The 26,951-nt window shown below is 37.6% G+C and overlaps 1 long non-coding RNA gene across 2 annotated transcripts in view; it reads left to right on the top strand.

Annotated features, from left to right (window-relative positions):
* Positions 1–26,951, top strand: part of LOC140529257 (uncharacterized) — a 287,201-nt gene that overhangs the window by 96,351 nt on the left and 163,899 nt on the right. Inside the window, exons 3-5 of one of the 2 annotated variants that reach the window (XR_011975472.1) lie at positions 5,719–5,800; positions 11,940–12,019; positions 15,685–15,750. This is a non-coding gene — a long non-coding RNA (uncharacterized lncRNA). Of the gene's footprint in view, positions 1–5,718; positions 5,801–11,939; positions 12,208–15,684; positions 15,751–26,951 lie in introns of both variants that reach the window. The other variant, XR_011975471.1, reaches the window with a different exon arrangement.

Here is a 26,951-nt window from a genome sequence, read left to right as displayed (position 1 = left end):
CTTTTCCTTCAAGGTTTAGTAATTATCTTTTATGAAAATGAGGTTTACAGATGTTGCAAAAGGAGCTGTCTAGGAGTAGAGAAAGGGAAATAGAGGAAATGAATCTCTAATCTGCCACTTGGGTCACTGGTAAAGGGTTTCAATTAGGGAAGGATGTTGGGGGTATTGACCAACATAAGGTTAGGGGATTGTCTGTGGATTTCATTCATCTAGTCTATTCCTAACTCCCACAACTCCCACAACCTAACTCCCTCCATAAAAGGGAGGTAAGTTACTTAGGTCTAAATGAATATGTGTAGAGGTTTGGATGCTTTTCCTTGAGTTTGTGGCCTAGTAATCTGGAGCAGATGAAAGCCTGGTCAAGCAAGAATATCTCATTGTGGAGGAAGGGGTCTCTGTGGTGGTGAAGGGAATCTAGACATCATTTCTGTAGGAAATGTGGAAGTGAAAGACTGCCCTGCTTAGATACCCTGGGTTGTTACACAACAAAGGCTAATAAACAAAGGTCTTTATGGGAGAAAAGCAAAGCTTTATTAAGATTGGTTTTGGCAACAGTCTGTGAATTTCACTAATCTGTGCTCAGCTTGCTTCTTTATTTGGGAGAATTGAAAATTGGCTTGCCACCTTAGATAAAATGCATTATTCAGAATACACAAGCTTAGTCCTACTACCAGTTGGTATAATGGAAAGATCACTGGACTTTGGGTGGTTAGACTTGAGTTAGTGAGTACTTGGATGATTATTATTCCTACTTCCCTTATCACATCAACCCAACTATCTCACTTACTCTTTCCCTTATATGACAATATATCTCTCCCCTTCATACCTCTTCATAGGTTGGCTCCCATGCCTGCAATGTTCTCCTTCTTCCCCTCTTATTGAGTAGAATTTTTAACTCAGGTCAAGAGCCATCTCCTATGTGAGTTCCTTCCAAATCCTTCCCCTCAGTTGTGAATCTCCCCTAATATTACTTTATATATAAAGTAGAATATGAGTAGAATATCAGTAGAATATGAGCTCTGTGAAGGTAGGAATCACATGGTTTTTGTCTTTGTAACTTTAATGCCTAGAATTCCTGGAACATAGTAGTAGCTAAATAAAATACTCAATTGAATTGGAGCAGCTAGGTGGCTGGTAGAATAGCAGGCTTGGAGTTAGGAAGACTCATCTTCCTGAGTTCAAATCTGGCCTGACTAACAGTGACCCAGGGTAAGTCGCTTAACCCTGTTTGCCTCAGTTTTCTCATCTGTAAAATGAGCTGGAGAAGGAAATGGAAAACCACTCCATTATCTTTGCCAAGAAAACCCAAAATGAGGTCACAGAAGAGTCAGACAAAACTGAACAACAATAACCACAAAAACCATTGAGTTGAGTTAAATAAACTGAGGGGATAAGACTACATGACTGTAAAGTTCCCTTCTATCATTAACACTATGATTTTGTACTCCTTCCTAGGAAGCCCTTGGTCTGATTTGATCTGTTAACTATTTGACTATTTCTTTGCTTATATGTAGCAATCTTTTTTTTTTATAATGCCTGTCTTGAAGATATTTATACTGTAAGGATACCCTTCAAGTACATCTGGCAACTAAGTTCTCCTGGAAGGAATCCCAGATAGATTCATGGTACATTAATTTCCTTGTCATGGTGAGGCTCTGATGTATACTGCTTCCTTGGCACATTACCATCTTAGGTGAGTTGAACAGCAGAAAGACTGACAAATTAGCCTGAGTCTAGAAGTTGTAAGGGACATTCTATTGATGCATCCTGGATTTGGTCAATGCTCAGGTGAACCTGCTTCATAAGACCATGGAATTGTAATGCAGGGGCTGGGAGGACAGTTCTGAGGCTAAGAAAGGCAAAAAATTTTTGGGATTTTAGCGATTCATATGGTTTTTTTCTGGGCTAATCCAAGTGAAAAAAGGATTTAGTATCATCTTTCTGAACTCTTGCAGTTCCTCATTATTTTCTTTTAAAAAAATTAAGAATCAACAAACGTTTGTTAAGTGCCAACTAGAAGCATCTGGGCAGTATAGATAGAGCACTAGATTTGGAATTAGAAAGACCTCAGTTTAAATTCTGCTGTATGTCAATGGGCAAATCGCTTCCCCTATGTTTGCCTCAGTTTCCTTATCTGTAAAATGGGGATAATACTAGAAACTACCTCCTCATCCTAGAAACTACCCCCCTTGTTGTGGGGATAAAAAGAGATTTTACTTGTAAAACACTTTACAAATCTCAAAGCTCTATATAAATGTTAGCAATTATGTGGTTGGTGTTCAATATATGAGGATCAAAATAAAAAAGTCTCTGACCTCAAGAACCTTACATTTTATTGGATGGCGAGTATGAATAGAAATATAAGCAAAATCAATCTGAAATATTTCAGAGGAGAGATTTTAGCATTTGGGGACAACAAGAAAGGTGATATTTGAATGGAATTTTGAAGATGTTAGAGATTCTTAGAGGTGAATTCCAGGTATCATAAAATAACTTATGCAAATGCAGTGTTGATACTTTTAATTTTCATTGTTCTCATTGCCTAGTTTCTATAATCCTTAATATATAGATGCCTATAACTAGGAAGTAAAATTATGTGAAACAAATTGACACACTTATTATGTCTGATAGTCTATGCCTGTATTCTACAGACTCTTGACTGATTATGAATTATGTATCTACTGCAATAAATATTAGTCAATTTCATTGATTTCTCAGGACACCAATTTCAAAGCCTTGTGTTTGACCTATCAATCATTAGTCCATCAGTAACTTTGAACAGCACAATTTTGTGATGTAAAAGCAAGGAGAATGGAAGCAGAGGGTAATAAAGAAATAGTCATACTTCTTGGGCATGGTTGGAGCTCCAAAAATTCATGTGTAAAAATTTGATTTGAATTCATCGTGTGATAGAAAGTTTGATTTCATAGGGATGTTAGTGATAGTCCAGTCCAACCAATTTATTTGAAAGGTGGCTAAAAAGGTCAGTTGGTTATAGAGTGTGGAAGTCCCTGATGGTTAGAGAGAAGAATTTTGGGCTTGACCCTATAGATATTGGAGAGTCAGTGAAGGTTAGTTTATCTATCTATCTATCTATCTATCTATCTATCTATCTATCTATCTATCTATCTACCATCTATCTATCTATCTATCTATCTATCTATCTATCTATCTATCTATCTAGAGTAATATGATAAGAATTGTGATTTAAGAAGTTAATAGTGACAATAATATCTAGCAGAATGGATTGTGGGAAGAGGGAGTTAGAAACAGGGAATCCTTTTAGGAGGAAGTTGCTAGAATTAATGAAGACTTGGACTAGGGTGGTAAAAATGAGATAGGAAAAATATGGTATAGAAATGAGTTGTCATGAAAAGGACATTATGAGTCCCTATGTACCCAGATTTGAGAAGATTTTTCATTATGGTCTATAATCTTTTTGAAAGGTCTCTATCCTGAAAAATTAACCATTAACAACACAACTTTTAATGGAAAATGAGTTTACTTTTCCATTATTTTATTTATAATTACACTGAATATTTTCACGTATATTTTAATATTGAAACAAAATAAATCATAAGCACTGCCCCAGGGATCTTGTGTGGGTATGTAAAAAGATAAAGTGTAATGACATAAAAGGGCCTAACCCCTCTTTTTGGAAGTGGGGCTTTCCCAGGTCTATACCTGTCACTGCCTAGGTGAATTCAGGGCGGAGGGGCCCTTTAGTGGAGAGAGAGAGAGGGCACAGCATCCTAGTTCCTGGGCTCGCTGTGGTTCTGATTGTTAGGGGAATATTCACACATCCATTTACCAGCTACTGAAAACACACAATAAACCATTTTAATAGAATCTGAATTAAATATTTTATGTTTGATAATTATCTTGTGCAAAATATAATGACAGGCTAAATTTAATCATTTTTGTTTCCTTTGATTCCCCCCCCTTATTAATATGCAATTTACTAAGGGAGTGATTTTAGAGAGTGTGAAGACGAGAAACAAAGACAAAATCTTGAGAAAGAGCCAAGGATTTTTCTTTCAGGGAGAAGGTGGGGAAACCTAAGCATATAGTATAGAAGAAAAGAGCACTGGTTCTGGAGTTGGAAGTCCCAGATTTGAATTCTGCCTCTGATGCTTCCTTCTTATGTAATTTTGAGCAAGTCACTTTACTTTTCCAGGACTCAGTTTCCTCGTCTATATGATAAGGGGATCAAATTAGATGGCCTCTGAACAGTTCTCAGTTTATGAACCCATGTTTATAAGCAGAGGTAAGAAACTGAGGCTGCAAGATGGAGTTAGAATTTGAAGGAGGTGATAAGAGATGGGATCATGGAGGGAAGGTGAAGAATTAGGGAAAGGAGGAAAGATGCTTCTTCCTTTGATACAAAAAAGAAGGAGGAGGGGGATGGATGAAAACAGAGAGAAATTCTGAGACCTCAGTCCTCTGAGATGTGTGTGTGTGTGTGTGTGTGTGTGTGTTTGTGTGTGTGTAAATCTAGGGGCTTGAGGAAAGAAGTTTAGAATGTCTACCTATCTCAATGTCTTAAGAAGATAACAGAAGTGAATAGAAAGGATTTCTGAATAGCAGTGAAGGACCAGCTGAAGTTGGACAGAGTGAATGGATGGCGGAAGAGAGTGGTAGGAGGTCTATCCAGTAAGAGGAAGAGTAAGGCTGAGTGGAGGTGTTTGGAATGACTGACTCAGCAGGCAGAGTTAATCCAGGGCCATCTGTCTGATTCTGCTAATCTGCTTAACTAGTCTCCAGCTTCTCCTAAGAGATCTGCAGGGCCTCATTTCTGCCTCCCATGGGAAGGAGAAGTCAGAGGAGTTAGTCAGGGATCACTCAGTGATGTAGGCCTGTGGTTCACTTCTTAGCTTCTTAGGTTATTTTTCCAGATTGATGAATCCAGAAAATGAGAAGCCCAAGGGACTCTTTAACTTTACAGACTTTCCTTTGGCCAGGTAGAGAAAGGGGAGAAGGAGATTGAGAAACAGAAAGGAATGGAAAGAAAATGAAGCCATGTCCCAAATGACTCAAGTACATTGCCAAAAGTAGGGTGGGTTTGTGGTTTGTTTGTTTTTTGTTAGCATAAAGGTGGCTCACCAGAGCAATCAAATGGATTGTAGAACACTTGATTTGATGGATGAAAAGCCAGACAGATGGCTTTATAGCCTGGATTATTGGTCATGTAGATGTTTGACTTGGATAGGGGTTGTACAGTGTTTCAATGGCTAGCTTGGTGATCAATGAATAAGGCTTGTATTGAGAATACATAGGGGAATGGAGAGAGATTCACTGAGTTAGAGAGAATTTGAGAAGATTGGTTAGAGTAAAGAAATGTGTCCTGAAAGGACAAGAGCTAGAGAAATAATGAAAGAGAGGAAGGAGAAGGACAGGGAACAAAATAAATAACAGAGGGAAAAACTGGAAGAAATGCATGTACACTCAACCTATCCATACCTACACACACACACACACACACACGTACACATACACATACACACACACATACACACACACACACACACACACACAGACACACACTGAAATGGGCCAGAAAGAAACAGGGAGAGTGAGCCCACCCACGTTTCCATTTTCTTTTCCAAGAAAATCAAATTTCTGGGATATAGGATCAAAAATAAAAACATCCTATATAAAGAGACTGTTAAATAAGCTGGTTTAGCCAAATATTTAAAAAACTTCTGTGATCTTTTTCAGTTTTGTTAGGGTTGGCAAGCTACTTTTTGGAGCACATGGAGCTGGTCAGACCTTTGAAAAGGGCCGAGGTGTCAAGCACCAGGTAGGAGCCAATTGAATAAAACTTTTTCTAGGGTGTCCCTCTTCTATAAGGTATGATTTGGGGTTTGAATTATTTTTCTATCAGATGAGACCATTTCCTTCTCTGGTGCCTGATAAAAGCCACGGCATTACATCCATTCTCCAGTCACTGAGTGTAGGAAAAGGTAATTTTTTTCAAGAACTGAAAAAAATCGTGTGATTATATATTTTGAGTGTTTTTTTCTCTGCGTCATTCTTACAACCCAAAGTTTGAAGGTATGTCTATATCACACCATCACAGTTCTGTGAAGAAAAATCATCGGAACAGGTTATTTGATAATAAAGATAAATACTATCTAAAATAAAAATGATCTAATTGATCTTTTTCACTTTTTGAAAGGTTGTAATGAGATTGTGTTCGTAGAGTCTGAATCTAATACTTTGTTATTCCTGAAAAAAACTGATCTAAGAGGTGCTGATTGGTTTTTTTCCCCCTTTATTTTGTGTATTTTCAGTTCTCAAACGCCTCTCTTCCGAAAAGTGGTTATAAAAACTTTGGAAGCAACTGTTGGTTGATAGGATTGTTGCCTGCTTTGTGCTGCTACTTTTCCTTCCCATCTCCTGTTGCATAAGATAAACCAGTTAGAAGAATTATCATCTTTTTCTCTTTGAAAATATGAAAGGTGATGTGATATTGTAGAAAAGAGATAGTCTTGGGGAGTAAGGAAGACATACTGTCTATTGGACACTGAGCAAGCCTCTTACCTTCTTAATGAGCTAGATAAATTGTAAAACAGTAACTGACCTGAATGGATTGAGGCAGTTTGCTCACTGAGCATGTTACATGAGTAGCGTGTCCAGATTTTAAAATAATCATGGAAAATCATGAGCAATAATGATAAAACACTAATTCATATTTACATAGGACTTAAAAAAATTATCTCCTTTGAGCCTCATAACATCTTCATGATATCGTAGTTCCTCTTATAACCCCCTTTTGTGAAATGAGGAAAAAGACCCAGAGAGATAAAGGAATCTGTAAAGATTATCACAGAAAGGTTTTGAGGTGTGCCCTTGGACCCAGACCTTTCTGATTAAAATCCAGGGCACAATCAACATTCTGATCATGTCAACATAATCCCCAAGTATCTGATTGTTTCAATCAATTAAATTACAGTTAGCTGTTCATCACTATTTAGGTCAAACATCTAAATGAGTGACTGGGTTTTAAAGTGAATTGACTGGGTGTTTTGGCATCATTTAGACATAACTTGGGACACTGAAAAGTTAAATGACTTGGCTACACTTGTAAAACCTCATTCTTTCAATGTTGGTTAATTCAAAATAACATTTAATTTGAAGCAAGTGTGATCCATAGCCGTTTGGAGAAAGTTTTTCCATTAAAAATGCACAGTTAATACAGAGTATATTTAATATGTAACTCGAAGTGGAAATTTCATCTTTCTAACAACTTGGAGACTTTTAGCAAGTAAATCAGTAAGGAGAAATAGGCTGAAAGAGTTCTGCAGGATCTCTGTTTGAAGTTGGTCAGTATTTTTGAAACTCCTGGTTTTTTTTTTTTTTTTACAAGCCAGCATTAAATCCTTGAAGGAACTAGTTTGTTAAATGCTTTTCTAGTGGTAAAAATAAGATCCTGGATAATTCAAAAGCCCTTTATTTTGAATTTGCCTTAATTTTTTTTCAAACTCCCGAATTTCAAGGAATGAGATTTCAATGTAAGTCTTGTTCTGGAGACTCTTTCTACTTCTCTGGGCAGGGGCTCTGGAGTCATTTCTCTTTGACAAAACATGGAAGTTAAAAAAGTGACATTGGCATTGACAATTTTTTGGGTGGTAGAGAAATTGTAATTTAATAAAGCAAAGTCATACCCTAAGCAAAGGTACAGTTTCTCTTCACAACCCATGTGTTCCCTCTTTCTATATCCCAGTTTTCTCTTTTGAAAGCTCTGATTCTCTGAGGAGTATTCACTAGAATCCTTATTTAAATAATGTTATCCATGAATTTTACCTTCCCCTATATCCATACTCCAATCTTGCCTCTCCTTTCTTCAGAGTCCTGTCTATGATTAGTTAATTGAATGCATTGAGGGTAGCACTACGGTGTCTAGATATTGAGAAAAGAATACTGAAGTGGGCATAGCTTGGTTTGAATCCTGCCTCTGTTATCTACTACCTGTATGACGTTGAGCAAGTCATACCAACCTTGGGCCTTAGTTTCTTCATAGGCAGAATCGAGGCATTGAACTAGATGACCTCCAAGGTCCTTCTGGCTTAAATAAAATGGATTTAAGTTATTAACAAATAGAATTTAATTCTAAAAGTGCACTTTTGTTGTGTAATATACTGCATATTGTTTGCAACTTAGAAATGGGCAGTCTCTACAAAAGTACTCCTTCAGTGCCTTATTTTGGCATAGAAGTGACAGCGAGTACCCAAAGGCTTTGCCAGCTGAGTTCAAGCACTGGCAGATTCTACAAAGCTGATTAAGGCTTTGATTACAGGCCCAGCAATAGGCTGTGTCTGTTGTCAAGACCAGCCCAGCTAAGGACAAAGAGATCCATCAACATGAGATTGGCCAATGGGTGATAGATTTTTTTCTTTCCTTTTTTTGGCTATGGTGACTAGCAGAAAGGATAAAAATACAAAACGGCTCTTAGGCTTAGTCTGTCTCTTTCGTTGGCAGGGGCTGCTAAGAATTCTGCAGCTGGTTTTCTTTCTACAAACATTAGTTTAACTGTTGGTACTCTCTATATGTGAGCTGGGAGGCCTGGAATCAACAAACTGATATGCCACTGGAAGGACACACCCATTTTGATACTCTCAGTATAAAGGAAACCAGAGGACAAAAAGTAGTTGCAGCCAAATGAAAGGATGGCTCAGAGGATCTCAGAGAAGCAAATAAGATAATTGGCAGAGTTGGTATTATTGTACTCCCACAGTGGAAATTTTTAACCTAGGGACCATGGACTTAATTTTTTTTATAATTGTATTTCAATATAGGGCAGGTAGGTGGTACAGTGGATAGAGTGCTGGGCCTGGAGTCTGGAAGACTCCTTTTCCTGAATTCAAATCTGGCCTCAGATATTTACTAGCTATGACTCTGGGCAAATCACATAATCCTGTTTGCCTCAGTTCCTCATATGTAAAATGAGCTGGAGAAGTAAATGGCAAAGAGTTCCAGTACCTTTGCCAAGAAAACCCCAAATGGGGTCACAGAGAGTAGGATATCACTGAAACAACTAAACAGCAACATATTTCAATATAATTTGTATTCTTTGTAGTACTATGTATTATATTTTATGCATTTAAAATATTGTACTAAGGAGTTCAGATTGCCAAAGGCACCCAAAACACAAAAATGACTAAGAAGCCTTCCCATAAAGGCAGCAAGAAACATTGGAAGAATTTAGCGTCTTTTGATTTCTGATAAACACCAAATCTAAGAAGTTCAAACCATTGCCGGGTCCTCAATTTCAGATGAAGATTGGTGTGTGTGTGTGTGTGTGTGTGTGTGTGTGTGTGTGTGTGTGTGCGTGTTGAGTTTTTAAAGAAATGCATCTTTTTTTGTCTATTTCTTAGAAGGGTTTATTTCTGCAAACATCAGAAAAAAGGCAAGTTTGCCTGAGGGAAGAACTAGGAAAGCTTTGGAAGGAAGTATAATTATGTTTTGGGGAAATAAAACTTCGAAATATTAGTCTAAAGTTGTGAAATGAAACTCCCTTTATGGACATCAGTCACTGACATTTGCTTTTGGGTTTCTAAATCACTTTGGATGAAAAATTATGTTTTTTTATGAGACTTTATTTTTCTGAGGCTAGAGTGGCCTGAATTCGAAGCAACGAAAAGACCATGCTTATAAAACAACAGTGGGGCTGGCTGAAAAATGAAAAATTCAAGCAACCAGCTGTTTGTTTGCCTGTATAGCATTGGTACTGGAGCTCCATTTACATCGACTTTCCTGTTGGGTCAGCTGGTTGTTTTTGATGTCATTCACTTAGATATTAATTAAAACACTTATTAAGTGCCTACTGTGTGCAGAATACATATGTACTTCACACTGCTATGTGGTGAGGATATACAATGTTTAGATAACACAGAGATCACTTTTATTCTAATGAAAGATAAGATATTACTACAAATAACATAAGACCCATTTGTAGATCATAGGATTATAGATTTGGAGATAAAAGGGATCTTAGAAGCGATCTAGTCTAATAACCCACATTTTAGAGGTGAAAGAAAATGAGTTTCAGAAGGGCCAGTTGTCACACTGAAAGTAGGAGAGCTGAGATCCTTGAATGAAGCAATAGTAAATGGTGGATATAAAACAAAATAATCCTATGAGCTTGGAGGAGAAAATTGTTACCAATTGGGGCACTATCAGACACTCGCTGTAGGAAATTACATTTGAATTTGGCGTCATGTAGAAAACATAAAAACATAGGTTTTCCTTCCTTCCTTCCTTCCTTCCTTCCTTCCTTCCTTCCTTCCTTCCTTCCTTCCTCCAAGTAGGGTTTGTATCAGGTGGGATATAAATGCAGTTTTCTAAAAAACTTAGCCTCTGACATAACCTCAGTGTTAATGGGCCACTTAGTCAATGAGCATTTATAATAAACACTTACTATGTAATAGGCACTATGCGAAGCACTAGTGATACAAGCATATAGAAGAATCTGGCTCAAGAAGACTTTTGATTGAAATGACAATATACTTATGTGGACATAGCCAGCTCTTTCTCTACCCACCTGCGCTCTGGCTCCTCCTTTGCAATTTCAGCTTTCTTTTTTAGCTTTCCATTCTAGTTTCTTACAAAGTTCTTAGCAAGAAGAGCTGGGTATAGTCTACCTTTCCTGGCCTAGGCAGACATCAAGAATAAGACAACGTATCTTCTGATTTCCCTTTGGAGTAGTATTCCCTTCTGAGCATAGAGAAATATTGCGAAAGGAAAAATGCAAGTGAATTCAATTGTTGCCTTTATACAAGCTTTAAACATGGACTTGGAAAATCTGCATACCCTGCACACTGCACACTTTCTTATTCATGTATTCCTCTGAGTACTGACAGAGGTAAAATGCATCACAGAACATAGGAGAGCTTTAGCAATGCTACCAAAGTCTTTGGGGCTACTCATCTATTTCACATGAAGCAAACAATGAATTTTTCCTATCCCCTTTCTTCAGTGTAATCCCAGCTCACCATCAGACTTCAAAGAAAGGGTGGTTTCTGTTGGCATTATCTTTCTAGTGGCAATCAACCTTCCATCTTGAGACACTGTTTAGTTAATGGTCAAGAACATTGCAAGATATTGCTATAGATAGGGTATTTTAGAGTTTGTCCGCCTCCTCTGGCATCAGAGTAGTTTTTACACAATTTGACAGCAACAATTAATGTGGAAATCTTTTTTTTTCTAAATCTTTTGCGTCTACATACCTGTTTCCTCTTTTTGCCCCTCCTTCTTTTTCAAAAAGAAAAACAAAAACCCAAACAATCCCAACCAAAACATAACAAAAAGCAGAACTACCACACTTTACATACAGACAATGGTGATTATTATGATCATACGAATGATGTCATAATATTCACATGATAGATTAAAAAGAGTGCCAATTCCACATTATGTATATGGTGCTTTACTGTAGATTGGCTGCTAACTAATATTCTGCAGTGAAGACAAGCAGAGAGTCATCGGGGCTGACCATGGGTCCAGCTATATTCTTGATGCAAGGGAATTGGTTTAACACTGACTTTATAGGCAAACTGAATGGTATCAGCATTATGTCATTTTCAAGTTTCAGAAAGTTTGATTTTCCTGAAGTTTAGCCAGGTCTGTTTAATAATAGAATGATATCATGATAGTGTGCTATGAGTTTTGTAATTGAGAATATCCAACATACTCACAGATATTGTAACTTAGGGGTGAGTAGGAAATAAAATGAAAATGAATCAGAGCTAAAATGCTAGGTATTCAGGGACTTAGAAGCCAGCTTACATCTTTTGTTTCTCTTCCTTCCCTTCTTCTACCTCACCCCTCAATTAGACCTCTTAGTAGAAGAGAATATGAACAAGAGGGGACATTATTTATGTCTGGATTATTGTAGTCAACAAATCAACAAACATTTTCTTACCACTTTTATATTCCAGGCGCTGTCTTAAGCACTAGCAGGACAAACATGTGTTCGTCCTTCGTTGCCGAAGAAGACCATGCCATCAGAGAAATGATGGTATGACTTGCATTTGACTTTGTTTTGATTGAGGGAGGGCTGTGCAGGTCACCAGCCTCACTTCTCCTCCGGAGCCACCTGAATCCAGTAACCAGATATTCATCAGGATGACTGGAGATGACCCAGGATGAGGCAGTTGCAGTTAAGTGACTTGCCCAAGGTCACATAGCTAGCGTCAAGTGTCTGAGGTGAGATTTGAACTCAGGTCCTCCTGACTCCTGCACTGGTGCTGTATCCACTGCACCACCTAGCTGCCCCCAGAGTACAATATGCTGAAAAGCAAAAGAGATAGGCTTAACCTGATGCTGAGTTCAATCCTACAGGAAAAAAAAAGACACCAAAATCTGCATGTTCAGAGGAAGGGGTCCCAGGGAGTAGGATGGGATAGCAGTTAGTTTTGTGATAATAGTTTCATTCTAGTCTTGGTCAATGGTTCAGTTTTAAAATACGTTTTGAGTTCTGCATTTGTTATATGGAGATTTGTCATCTGCTCATTGATGGTAGATAGTGAGCTCTTGTTATCATTATTTAGACTTTTCAGTCTTGCTCATGACCCTCTTTGGGGTTTTCTTGGCAAAGATACTGGAGTGATTTGCCATTTCCTTCTCCACTTCATTTTACAGATGAGGAAACTGAGGCAAACAGGGTTAAGTGACTTGCTTAGTATCACACAGCTAGTAGGAATCTGAGAACAGACTGACCTCAGGAATTCCTAACTCCCAGAGTTCCTTCCACTGTACCACGTAGCTACCTTACATACTAAATTACTCCTGCATAATTGTAGTCACCAAGTTATGACTTGCTAGCTATTTCGTAGATGCTAAATTTTTATAGCCTGCAGTTATGTGTTAAGTAGTTTCTATGATTTCCTTGCATAATCCATTATGAACATTGACTTCGGGTTCCTATTATCTGTAATAACTCTTCTGTCATTGATATTTCTGGTTTGTTTCAATGTATCTTGACTTCTTGTGGTATTAGAACATGAAAGAATCCCACTTATGCTACCATCCTCAGTGTCAAACTGATCGTCACAATGGTTTTTAGTAGGGCCCATCTGCAACCCTATGCTGCCCCATCTATTTCTTAGATTCATGGGAACATTCAATTGGCTGGGATGCTAACCCAATCAGTGGTATCACTAGAACTCAATTGGCAAGCATCTCAGGTTCCTACTTTGTCTTTTACAGCAGTCTAAGAGTATTTAAAGTCCTGCTGAACATCACCATGGCTAGCATTCATTAGTGTCCTTATGGCATTGACAAGGGGTTGAACTTTGAGGGTATTTATTGCTATTATTACTCACGTTTTTCTTATAGTCAATGGAGTTCAGACAAAACAAGCAGTCATTCTACTATCATCCCTTTGTGTTTAATGTTTGTCCAAGGTAGAGAAAATGATTGATTTTTAAAAATTGAATTAAAATGTTGGGTTATAAACATATCTTCTTATAAGCTCACTGAAAACATTACTATTACTTATAATTTTGCTTTCTTTATAAGATGAACACTGTCATCTCAATCTTCTCATCTTTATTATTATAGGAAAGTTATTTCGTATTACTATGCAGAAGTTTTTATCCATCATGTGAAGCTGAGATAGAAATGGTCCTGGTATAAGTTCCATTTTTCTTTTATATTAACATTCTTTAGATTATCAGACAGTGGAATGAAACAACTGTTTATTTTGTTAGTGAATAAAAATATATAGATGTAAGCTCATCTTCTAAAAGTTATCTGAAAGCATACTCAACACAACTCTTATCATCATCCTCATCATCATCCTCATAATTTTTTATGCAGAATAGTCACGTAGCCTATGTCAGGTCCAAGTAGTCAATTTTGAGGGTCGAGTCAGAGGAAGGGTAGGTGATTAAATCCTTTCATTAGCATGAGGCAGACCAAGGACAACTAGGTGGTGCATGTGGTGTAGACTTAGAGTTAGGAAGACATGAGTTCAAATGTGCCCTCAGATACTTACTAGAAGTCACTTAATGCTGTTTACCTCAGTTTCTTCATCAGTAAAATGAGCCAGAGGAGGAAATGACAAATCACTCCAAGTATCTTTGCCAAGAAAAAAACCCAAATGTGGTCACAAAGAGTCAGGCATGACTGGAAATGACTGAACAACAACAAAGCTGACCAAATAACCAACTGAAGTACTGAAATTTTCACTTTTTTCAACTTGAAAGAGAAAGAGGGAGAGAGAGAGAGAGAGAGAGAGAGAGAGAGAGAGAGAGAGAGAGAGAGAGAGAGAGAGAATCAGAATCAGAGTAAAGTTGGATGTAGGGAAAGCAATTTTCTAATTTTTCCAAATTTTTCTGCCAATACATAAATACTTTAATGTTTACCTCTTCATTTTCTTTAGAATGGCTTACTTTAACAAAGGATGGGGAAGTAGTTGTGATGGGTGCTAATGCACATATTTTTAAAGAGAAAAATGAGGTATTTTCCACTTGTGGTAATGCCTTTTTGGGGTTCTTAAAAATTGCTCAAAAAGAGGAAACAAAAAAGAGGAACATGTGTTTGTTTGTTTGAGCTGGAGTTCATGAAATGAGTTCTTGAGAAAGCTACCAAGAGCCCATTTCGAAGAATAATGACTCTTTTGGCTTCCAAATATTGTCTCACTTCTAGAGCATAATTAGCTCTTTGAGGAGTTTGAACATACAAATTACTATAGATTATAACCCAGTATAGTAGAAGGAACCCAGTACAAGGAACCTCTGGAAAGAATATTGTCTTTAAGGCAAGCTTACCCAATAGAAGAGTCAGAGTTCATAAAATGTCAACTCTGAAAAGGACCTTAGATATTACCCAGTCAAACTTTCCGTATTTTGTGGCTGTGAAACTGATGTGAAAAGAGAGAAAATGACTTGGTCATACAGCTAGTTAATGTCCTCAGACAGAATTGTAACAGAATTAAGTGACTGGAGCCTTGCCTTAGGGCGCAAAGTTTAGATGGGGCTGATAGCTTCTGTAATCTACCAATGCCGTGGTTAGCAAGAATAAGGGATAGAGTAGGGACTGAAACTGTGGTTTAATTGGTATAGGGAACATCAGGTGAGGAAATTACCTCTACCAATTTCTACCAACCCAGGTCAGTTTCTTTTTTGTAATTTATAGTGTTGTAAAGTTACCTAGATCACTGAGAGTGATCTGCTTAGGGTCATGCAACCACTGTTTGTTAGAGGCAGGACTTGAACCTAGGTTGTCCTGGATTTGAGCTCAGCTCTCTATCCATTTCATTATGAAAATTATTCTTTAGGAAGAATAATTAGTTAGAATAGTAAGCTACAGTTAGTTGGTGGGTTGTGGTGAGATCCATCTCTACTCTGCCCCTGCTTAGTGGTCTCCCTAGCCGTGGCTCATATCTTAGGAATCTCTGTCCTGCTCCCCATCTCAACTGAGGGCACACTCAATACTGCTTTCCCTGGGAGCAATTTACGTTGGCACCAAAAATCCTACTTATGGTTTAACCAGAGAGGATTTATTCTTTTAATAATAACAACAACAATAACTTTCATTTTGATGGTACCTTACAGTTTCCAAAATTCTTTCCCTTAATTTATTTGCTCTTCTGAACAGCTCTGTAATATAGGTGGTATTACTGTACAGTTATTCCTTCCACATCATGACTTTTCCCATCACAATTTTGATATGTTGCAGGTCAGCGTAAGAAATTAAATGGGAATGTTTTGTGAGTTTTGCAGAAGCCACAGACAACACACAAAGGTGAGCAGATGATACAGAAAAAGTCTAGAAATTCAGAAATGCATAAAACATGTGTACGGTATTATATAATATCAACATATTTATCTTGTAATATGTAATAATTCAGACTTCTTTTGTATGAAGGGAGGGCCAAAAATTTTTATGTGGATTTTCCAGATCGCAAGGTGCTATGCCCCTAACTCCTGTGTTGTGGAAGTGATAACTAGATTTCATAGATTAAGAAAGTCGCATCTCTTTAATAAGCCCAAGCCTACAAAAATGTCTTCAAATATAGACATTAATGTCAAAATATTTAATTACACTGCTATGTTTTCACATGTGGGACACACCCTTGTGGGAGAATCACATGGGATAAAGATGTTTCCCAAATCCAATTCCATATGGAGGGTGGTATACTTCATCTTTAGGCTGAAAATGTTGAAGATTGTTGCATCCATAGTATTCATGCATTCACCTGAGACATCTCATTGTCACAGGCAGCGACAGAGGAAGTGAACAGGAGGCTAATGTGACCTTTGGCCTTGTCAAAACTTTTAGACAGCCCTTATTTTAAATGAGATGAATGACAGCAGTGTTGGCTGCTTTGAATATCCTATCAAGCTGCAGTTCTGACCCAAGTCTCTAAGGGAACATCTTAATCTCAGGGGACACTTGATTCATCTCTTATTCATATTTCTAATGCTCTGTTAGTGTTTCCTTCTTTTGGGTAGAGCAGCTTCCCTCTTAGGTATTAAGGTGTAAATTTTGTTTTGTTTTGTTTCGCAAGATTAGAGGGCAGTCTTTTCCCTTGACGCATGGCGATGATTCAGCTCTTTGAAAAAGTCTACAATGACCACTGATGACTCAAGTCAGGGCTCAGTTTCCTCCTATAGGTTGCTGCTGAGACTTTCTTAGCAGCTGCAATGAGGATCCATTTGGTCACCTCAGTCAAATAGCTGAATTAATTAAATTTAACACATTCTTATAAAAAACAAGGCACTGTTGGGTATGCAGAGTTGTATGTATGTATGTGTTTGGTTGCTCTGTGGGGGTGAAAGAATGGCCCAACCCTGTCCAGATTTAAAACCCTGCAGATCCTGGCATAACCACACTTTGAAGAAACAAGACCTTAATCTGTTGTATAAAGCAGACATGATGGGGACAGCTATCGTTCCATTCCTACCAAGGAAGATTGTGGAGCTAATCTAACCAAGCATTTAAATCTGCCAGTTATCTGCTGGTTTAGTATCCTTCTGTAAACAAGGTAAAAATGACCCTTTTCTGAAAGAAACTTTTTTATCTCCATTTATTTTAACCCTTCAATCATAGGTCTTGTTTATATGGCACCAAATTGGAATAAAAAAGAAAAAGTGGAAGAAATTCAGTTTGAACAAAACATGTGGACTAAACATCTGGATCATCATTTTTTTCCCCTCTCTCTTGTGTGTGTAAAGTATACTTTTTTTTGCTGGAAACCCTTGATAAAGGTTGGACCTTAAAAAACTGAAGTGTGGCAATCTTGGGTGTCCAAAATGTTAAATGCAATTAACCCCAACTAACTTCAGCCCAACTGCAATTCTTCTGAGGCTTACCCAGTGCAGCCAATTGTGTTCTGTTTATTGTCTCTGGACGCACTACCTGCCCTGGGAATTTCCTGGGTTTCTTTGTCTTCTGCTTTTGGGGTAATATTGGTTTAACCACTAGAACAACAACACTGAAAAGAGACTATTTTCTCAAATGGAAGTGATTGAGGTGATGATTTTATAAAGCTCCATTTATTCACTTTATTTCCACGGTCCTTGTCTGTTCAACTAAGGGACATTTCCTCAGTCCTCTCTCCATGAGATGATTGTCTTCTAGTGTTAGCTTGGATCAGATATTATTTCTAGGTAACTTGAATAGTCAGGAAGACCTAAGTTTCTGTACCTGTCTCAGACACTTGCTCGTGGCATGACTTGGGAAAATCTTTAACCTCTCTAAGCCTCAGTTTCCTTTTCTGTAACATAATAATAGTAACAGATTTCTTACCTGAGTTATGGAGAGGCCTAAATTAGGTAATATGTAGTAAGTGTTTTATAAACCTTAAAGTGCTGCGCAAATGCTCATTATTTTTATTATTCCAGTGATTTCTTTTTTCTCCTGTTTTTATTTTCCTCAATCGATCAACAAGCACTTTTTGTGTTTGAAGTACTATACTAGGTGCTGGGGGTGCAAATTAGGAAGGATACAGTCCCTACATCAACATGTATAAGTATATACAGAATAAACACCTACCTAAAGTTCCATTTTTTAAAACCCTTGATTCTAAAATGATCTTAAAAACTGAGTAAAGCTCTGATGATTCTCCTTGAGTAATGTGAAATTATTAATAGCTTTTTTTTGCCTTCTAGTTTTGTATTCTGTAGTCTTTCTACCAAAACCAAACTTTAATAGGAGATTCTGTGGGAACTTGCTTTCCCATCAAAACTTTTCAAACTTTAAAGATATAGACTCTAAGTTTCTTGAGAATCGGTAATATTTCACTTCTGTTTTTGTGCCCAATGTTCCTTGTACATAATGGGTGCTTAGAATTTTTGAATTGAATTGAAAACTGAAGAGTTTGAATGCCTGCAGTTGAAACATAGAGAACTCAATTGAATTGAATTTAGGTTAATTTAATTTAATTCTTTTCAATAAACATTTATTAAGTATCTACCATGTGTAAAGCAGTATACTAGGTGCTGAGGAGATAAAGACCAAGATGGAAAATAATCCTTGCTGCCAAGAAACTTATATTCTACTGGGTATGTAACACACAAACATAAATAATTACCATATAGCTCAAATGAAATCTGTCAGATAGGGCCTCCCAAGCTATGAGGTCTTGCAGAGCAGGCTTGATTTTGGGTCAGGAAGACCACATTTTATTTGTGATTTATATGTGCTTTTTATTAAACTACTGTGCCTTGTATTTATTCTCCTTTATACTTATTTTTGATATAGTTACACATGTACTTATTTCTCTTATTAGAATGTAAGTTCCTTTAGAGTCAAGGTTGCTTAATTCTTTGTATTTGTAACCCCAGAACCTCCACACTCCACATTAGCACAGAACAAGACAATAGTAAACACCTGATAAATGCTTGTTTTTCATGTCCACATCGAGGATTTACTTAAGGGAATCTCCAAATATAGTTACATGCAACTCAAGACTATATTTCTATAAATGTGGTTAATAGAGTCCCTAGATCCTATGCAAGCACTCAAGGTAACAGATACATATTGGGTAAATCCCACTGAAAATTCAGAAGTTTCAAAGGATTACCCGAGTCCATAAACAGATAAAGACAAAAATTCTTATTGAAAGAGAGTTGAATTTGAGGTTTAACACAGAAATATTTGAACATTCTGGTGAAACCCCTCTCATCTTCAGGGTCCTGATCAATCTAATGGTACTTGTACTGTTATCTTATTTGTTCTTCCCATAAAGCAAGAACATTTTGGAGCTATTGGACAGGCAGCCTTTTTCTCATTGAACCTATCACGTGCAAATAATTCACAGTAATATGATAAGGCAAGGTACAGGTGTTCTACTTCCTTGAGATATGGTTCTAGTCCCTTACTAGTAGTATGGCTTTAATTCCTTACTAATCCTCCACCTGTGGGAGCCATGTGAATAATCTTTTCTCTCCAAGAAACGTATTGATTCCCACGAACACTTCTAATCTCTTTAAAAGTCAGATCTCTGAACTCTTAAATTTAGGATTATTCTCAAGGTATCTCCAAAAGCTATTGCTGTTTCTTCTTCCCCATCTTCCTTTGTATCCAGAAGACTAGGTGCTAGAATTATGCTGCTTAAGATATCTTCCCCCTTCCACCAAGTGTAAGGCAGAGGTTCAAGAATAACATTGTGAACTCACACAAGCATATGCAACTCTCATATACTTCTGCCCTAAGGTCAGCACTGATAGATTTTTTGAGTTATATAATGGAGGGGGAAGGGGAAAATCCCTTTGCTATCATACTTCACTCCAGAAAGAAGGAAAATGGCAAAAAAAAAGAGAATAGTCAGTTAGTTTTCATTTACCGGCTAATGTAGAGGAATGACTTCCTCTGGAAAGAATCCATTCTTTCCGGGCTGCCAGATAACCAGATCATATTGAGGACAGTTCTAGTCAACTTAATAAGGAGATAACTTTTGTCCTTTTTACAAGGTTCCTGTAAACATGTCAATGCTCTTCATATAAGGAGAAAGGTAGGAAAAATCCAAATACAAGGCTCACCAATTATCTCATCAGAGAATTCCGTGATCAACCTCTTGTATTAATCTTGATGGCCAGGACAGGAAAAACTTTCCAAAGGATATGATACCAAGGATGAATCTTGAAAGAAGCAAAGGATTCTCAGAGATAAAGATGAGGTCTATGAAATGTGTTACTCAGAATCATAGACTGAGGGTTCATTTACATATGATGAAACTGGGGTCCAACAAGTTGAAATGGATTATCTAAAGTCACACAGTTAATAAATGGTAGAATCAGGATTTTAATCCAGATCCTCTGACTCTAAATCCACTACTCTTTCCACTGTGCCATGATCCATTCAAGATTCATTTCAGACTCTAGCATCCTTCCTGGATTACATACCTTTCCCCTATTTCTTTCATTTTTTGTTTAAAGTTGGCAGGTCCCATTCATAACAAAAAAAACCCATTGTTTTTTGTTGATTAAATTTCCATTGACTTTATAATTTATACATCATTTGCAATGTATGGTGATAGAGAAATGGGTAATAATACCAAACTTTCATTTTTATGGAATTATATGTTGAGCTATAAGTTCTTATGATCTAGTCATGCATTCCTGCCAGGCTGAGATTTTTGTGCAAGTTGGAGAATTAATGAGTGAGGATTATTAATGAGTAAGGAGAATTCTGGAAAAAACTGAGAACTAATTTTTATAAGATTCTACATTTGGTGATCCAGGACAATTGCTGGATTTATGATAGCAAATGCTATCCACCCCCCCCCCCCCCCAGGGAGAGTTGTTGGAATCTGAATGCAGATTAATTGAAGCATACTTTTAAAAACTTTCTGTATTTTTCTTGTTTGTTTGTTTTTGGTCTATGTTTTCTCCCACAACATGACTAATATGGAAATATATTTTGCATGACTGCACACGTATAGCCTATATTAAATTGGCTCAGGGAAGAGGGAAGGGAAGGAGGAAGGGAGTGAATTTGGTATTCATAATTTTAAAAAATGAAAGTTAAAGATTATTTTTACATGTAATTGGGAGAAATAAAATATTAAACAGCAGCAAAAAGATTCTACACCGGAAGCAGAGTTTATAATAAGAATCTGTTTTAAATACAAAAAATGAAGAAACTTCTAGTTGATGCATATGCAAATAAGCAAACAAATGTATTTATAATATGTCCTTTATACTCTACAAGTGGAAATAATTAACTAAAATGAAGATAACTCATATTTATGCTTTCATTCTAAAAGACATTTATTTAATTTTTATTCCCTTGATTATGGGCCACCATAATAAGCTATAACTGGATTTTTCAAATATGTTCAGTTTCCTGAATCTTACATTTCTTGTCAATAATGAGTTGGTTCATTGAGGATGAGTTAATACTTTTCTGTTTTAGGAGTGAGGATTCAACCCCACCCTCAATTAATATAATAATTGAAAAGCCCAGGAACCTCAATTGAATTCATGGATTGACAGACAAGCTTTAGATATATAAAAAGATGGTTTCTACTCTGCGATCTCTGAGGTATGAACTTCTTTAGTTTGGTCAAAAAAAGAACAACTGACTGGCCATCTGGAGACTTTTTAAATATCAGAGTCATTTCAGCAATTCATCCATCAGTCAAGTGGCAAACTAATTTAGTGGAAAGGGTCTCAAAGTTCAGGAATTGAGGATTACAGTTCCAGAGCTGGAGCAAGATTAGAAAGCAAGACTTCTTGATCATTTCTACCACCCTGAGCTTAAAGAACAGCCAGAGAGCCACGTAGGATCAGAGCGGGTCCTACATTATACCAATATCTTTATACCTCTTGGCAGATAATAGGCTTCAGTTACACAAAAAATAATCATAATAACTACATTTCTGTAGTGCTTGCTGTACTAAATTCTTTACAGTTATTATCTCATTGGATCCCTGCAATTGCTCTGAGAGGTAAGTGCTTTTATTATTCCCATTTTACAGATGAGGTTTCCTCATGGAAACAAACAGTTAAGATGAAGCAGTTTAAGTGACTTGCCCAGGGTCACACAACTAAGTGTCTGAGGCCTGTTTTGAACTCAGGACTACCTAACTCCAGGCCCAGTCTCTATCCACTGTGCCACCTAGCTGACTTGATAATTATTTTTAAAAAGAGGTTTTTATTGTAAACTCCTTGGGTTCAAATCATAACTGGAACCCAGTAAAGAGTTGGGTGACTCTTTCTGGGTCTTAATTTATTCCTCCATAAAAAAAAGAATACATTTTATATTGTCAATTTCACAGGATTGTCAAGAAGAAAATGCTTTAGAAAACTAAAATGAATATATAAAATGTGAATTATAATTAGTCAAATGATTATTTTCATTGCATTTTCCTCCTATATTCACATTAAATTTGCCCAAATTAAGAGCCTTTCTATGGACTGTATGGTACATTGGGTACATTGGAAAGAGTCCTGAATTTGGAGTCAGAGGCCCACCCTGGAAGAAAGTTAGCTTGTCAAGGCAAACTGAGACCCAGGTCCAATAGGCCAGTGTCCTTTGTTGATGTGCGATCATGACTCATTACCTCCTGCCCCCCACTTTGCCACCCCACATGAACACCTGCAATTTCAGGCAACTTAGACCCAGGCACAGTGTGGCATCCTCTACCACATCTAGAAACTCTGAGATTTACTATTTATATGCCACTCATGACTACCTCATTGTCTAACAGCCTTCCATCTTTTCTTCCTATTCACCTGTTCATCAATTACTAGTCAAGTAGGATCAGACTGTCCCTTACCCCCACCTCTCGTTCTTTCATCTCCATTATCTTCAGTCCTCTCACACCCATGCCCCAGAACTTTACCCACCCTTTCCACTGTGACCTCTGGAATTCTCATTCCATAGTAAACAAACTTACCTTCATTCTAGACCTTTTTCTTTCAAAATCTTTCCATTTCCTAGTCCCCTCTGGTGATGCTGCACCCCAAACCATATCCTTCTACACTGGCTATATCTTTTCCCATGCACCCTGACCCACTGGTCCTAGAGGAGGATTTGATATAATTCTTGCTCTCCACTGAAATTTCCAGAGGTGTTTCATTACATGACTGCCCCATCTCCATTTCCATTTCCTGTGGGACTTTGTTTTTTGTTTGACATCAATGGATCTACACTAAAGTTTTGTGAGACTTATAGCATCTAAGCACTATCTTTGGCCTAGGTTCATCTTCATAGAACACTTTCCAGTTATTATTTGTCATTCATTCTAGAAGAGGACCAATGAGATTAGGAGGGTGATGTCTTGACTTGAAAGTGAATTAGATTTAAGTGAGACAGAGCTGTGCAAAATCATCAGCCTCATTCTTTCCTCTGAAGCCACTGGAGTCCACCGGCAAGACACTGGTCAAGATTGGCCATGGCCCTGGGATGCAGTGTAAGAGCTTGACCTTTCTAAGCTAAGGTCTTTCCCAGGTTCCAATTTGACTGAGGCAACACCCATTCAGTGACTAAAGGCTAGGTAAGAATTGAGGCAAAAGATGGCCTAGATTGCCTTAACAAAAGAATAAATTTGGGAGGGAAAGACCCTCAGAATTCACACTTTCCAATACAAGAAATCCAAAGGGATGAATATCTAGTAGTGGGATTTAGGTCCTGGGACAGACAGTGAGGAAGCAATTTTATTCTAAGAACTGAGCAAGGACAATGTTGTTTAGTCATTTTTCAGTTGTGTCCAACTCTTTGTGATGCCTTTGGGGTTTTCTTGGCAAAGATACTGAAGTGGTTTGTCATTTCCTTCTCTAGCTCATTTTACAGATGAGGAACTGAGGCAAACAGGGTTAAGTGAGTTACCCAGGTTCACACACTCTGAAGCTGGATTTGAACTCAGGAAGGTGAGTCTTCCTGACTTCAGGCCCAGCACTCTATCCACTGTGCAATCTAGCTGCCAAGCAAGGACAACAGATAAGGTCTTTATGCTCCTTAGCTCTCCAGAACACAATTTTACTTCTCAAAAGAGTATTTTAATTTAGGGATGTTGTAGCAGAAAAAGATCAATTATTTACTTATAAATAGAACTCCAAATTCAATAAGGATTCTAAGAGAAGTTTTCTTGTTTTAATGGTGGCTAAACCATTGATTTCACCATTAAAATTAATATACTTAACTATCATATTCAATAGAAAGTTCATTTATATTTCAGTCCCCCTGATTATGCCCTGCAATGCTTTGCACCTGAGGAAATTGCTTACTTTCCCTGCTTCTAGTCCTTGCTCTGGGCATGTGGAATCCCATTGTCATCCTAAAGGAAGCAACCTATGTATATAAGATTGACATTGTATAGTTGGAAGGAAGTTGTTCTTGGACCAAGCTGGCCATATTACACTCTCCACCATGACCATTTTCAGGTACAGGAGAAGAGACATGCAATGGGTTTGTGCCCAGGCAGTAGAGGGAATAGATATTGTCCTTTCCAGAAAAAACCCACAGGGGAATTATGGGATTATGACAGCGTCATCCCCTATCCATTTTATGGGATAAGGAGGCAGAAGAACCAGACCAAAATACTAATTACAACCATCTGGTGGTTTTTAGTCTTTTATTCTGGTAATGCTAATATTTTTGGAAAGTCTACCATCAGTCTCAGTTAATGTCTTTTAAATTCTGCTTGCTTTAGCAGTTGCCTTAGGTCTAGTAACACTTTCCTTTCTACAGTTGCCTTTATTCTATTCAACTCTTGTTTGCCAAGAAGTTCCTGGGGGTGGGAGAGAAAAGGGAGTGTCTTTTGGTGATTCTCATTCAAGGTGAAATGTAGAGGATGACCAACAAGGCAGTAAGAAAACCAGGAGAAAATCATCCAGATATGGTAGAAAGAACATGCTGCAATACTATGGGGCCAGGGTGATTAAAGAGATACTTGAAGGAGCCAGTGATGACTGTCAATGGCATTGGGAGCTCATCCTTGAGTTAACAATCATTGCTGGTCATTGTTCTAGTAATTAAAGATGGCCAGTCAAATTTTTTTTTTTTAGTCACGGACATAAAAACTACAGATATACTCAGTGACTTACTAATGAATCAGTTCTCAGATTTGAAGAAGTCACTTCTTTAGGTTCAGTAGTTGTGTACCTTCATTCATTTGACAAGTATAACACTCTTCTAATGTATGCCCAACAGTTAGGGAATAGATAAAAAAATATAACAAATTTTGAAATATAATAAATTTTGAAAGACAGCAACTCTGATCAATATGATGATGAACCACAAACCTAAAAACCTAGGATGAAACCCACCTCCAGTTATGAAGCTCATGTCATGGTCCAATTTGAAAATGAAGGACAAACAAAACCTAAGAGTAGACCAAGCTGCCTGAATGGGGACCCAGCTAGCTGGATAACTCAGCTCTCCCTTTCCCTCTCCTTCTCTTCTCCAAAGGGAGATAAATTTCCAGTTAACTTGAGGTTTACTGCCTAGATTCCATCCTTTCCTTCCTTCCTTCCTTCTTTCCTTCCTTCCTTCCTTCTTTCCTTCCTTCCTTCCTTCTTTCCTTCCTTCCTTCCTTCTTTCCTTCCTTCCTTCCTTCCTTCCTTCCTTCCTTCCTTCCTTCCTTCCTTCCTTCCTTCCTTCCTTCCTTCCTTCCTTCTTTCCTTCCTTCCTTCCTTCTTTCCTTCCTTCCTTCCTTCTTTCCTTCCTTCCTTCTTTCCTTCCTTCCTTCCTTCCTTCCTTCCTTCCTTCCTTCCTTCCTTCTTTCCTTCCTTCCTTCCTTCCTTCCTTCCTTCCTTCCTTCCTTCCTTCCTTTCTTCCCCCCAGTTCACTCTGAAGCTCATACATTCCACCACAATGGTTCCCTGACCAAGCTCCACTTAACGACTGTATTTTGGGCCCTCCTGACTTAGAGTGAATTTAGAGTGAATGTCAATGGTCACTGTTTCTCTTTGGAACAGCAATCCTAAGGGTCTTCCCCTCCCATCTTAATTTTTTGTTCTGTTTTGTTTTGTTTTCTTTTTGATGAAAGGGGTCAACCTTTAACTCACTTCTTAAAGAGGTGAGGCCTACTCCTTGAATGTGCATTACCTTACTTTAAGTGAGTACCTGAAAAGACCTTAGCTTAAAAGGGTCTTCCACTGCATCCTGGGCCATCTCCAGTCATCCTGATGAATATCTAGTCACTGGATTCAGATGACTCAGGAGGAAAAAGTGAGGCTGGTTACCTTGTACAGCCCTTCTTCACTCAAATTAAAGTCAACTGCAAGTCATGTCATCATTTCCCTGATGCATGGTCTTCTTTGAAAATGAAGGAGAAACACAACAACCTGATGGATTTGGAGTACAAACTGAAACATATTTTCTTTCTTTTCTTTGTTTTTTCTTTATTTTGGTGGGGGGGAACATGGCTAATGCAGAAGTTTGTTTTACTTGACTCTACATTTTTGTAACTGGGTTCTTCTTGTATACTCAATAGATGCAGAAGGCAGAGATGACAGGGACTGAATTTGGAACTGAAAATAAATAACGAAATAGTATTAGATTATTGAACTATTATAGATTATTAGAACTGGAAGGTATCAAAAAGATCATTCAAGGGCACAGATTGAAACATAAACTCCTCATTATGTCCCCAAACTATTAAACCATGCATACCCTTTGATCCAATGGTACTGTTGCTAGACCTACTCTTCAAACACATCAAAGAAAGAGGAAAAGGACCCATATGCACAAAATATTTCTAGAAATATTAAAATATTTAAGAACTCTGATCAACACAATGACCAACCACCAATCTCAAAATGTAGGATGAAACTTACCTCCAGATAAGAAGCTGATGGACTCAGAGTGTAGATTGACGTGCACTCTTTCTTTTTTGGGGACATCAGAGTTCCTAAGTCTTTTCATGGTAGCAAAAATTTGGGGACTGAGGGGGTGCTCAATAATTGGGGAGTTGTGGGATGAGTTATGGTATATGAAAGTTGTGTCTTATATAAGTTATGTGATGGAACAAATAAAAAGCTATCCCATTTCAG

This window comes from Notamacropus eugenii, chromosome 2, assembly GCF_028372415.1.
Source record: "Notamacropus eugenii isolate mMacEug1 chromosome 2, mMacEug1.pri_v2, whole genome shotgun sequence".
NCBI lineage: Eukaryota > Metazoa > Chordata > Mammalia > Diprotodontia > Macropodidae > Notamacropus > Notamacropus eugenii.
The sequence above is the reverse complement of the archived record's forward strand: the minus strand, read 5'-3'. Positions and strand labels throughout refer to the sequence as shown.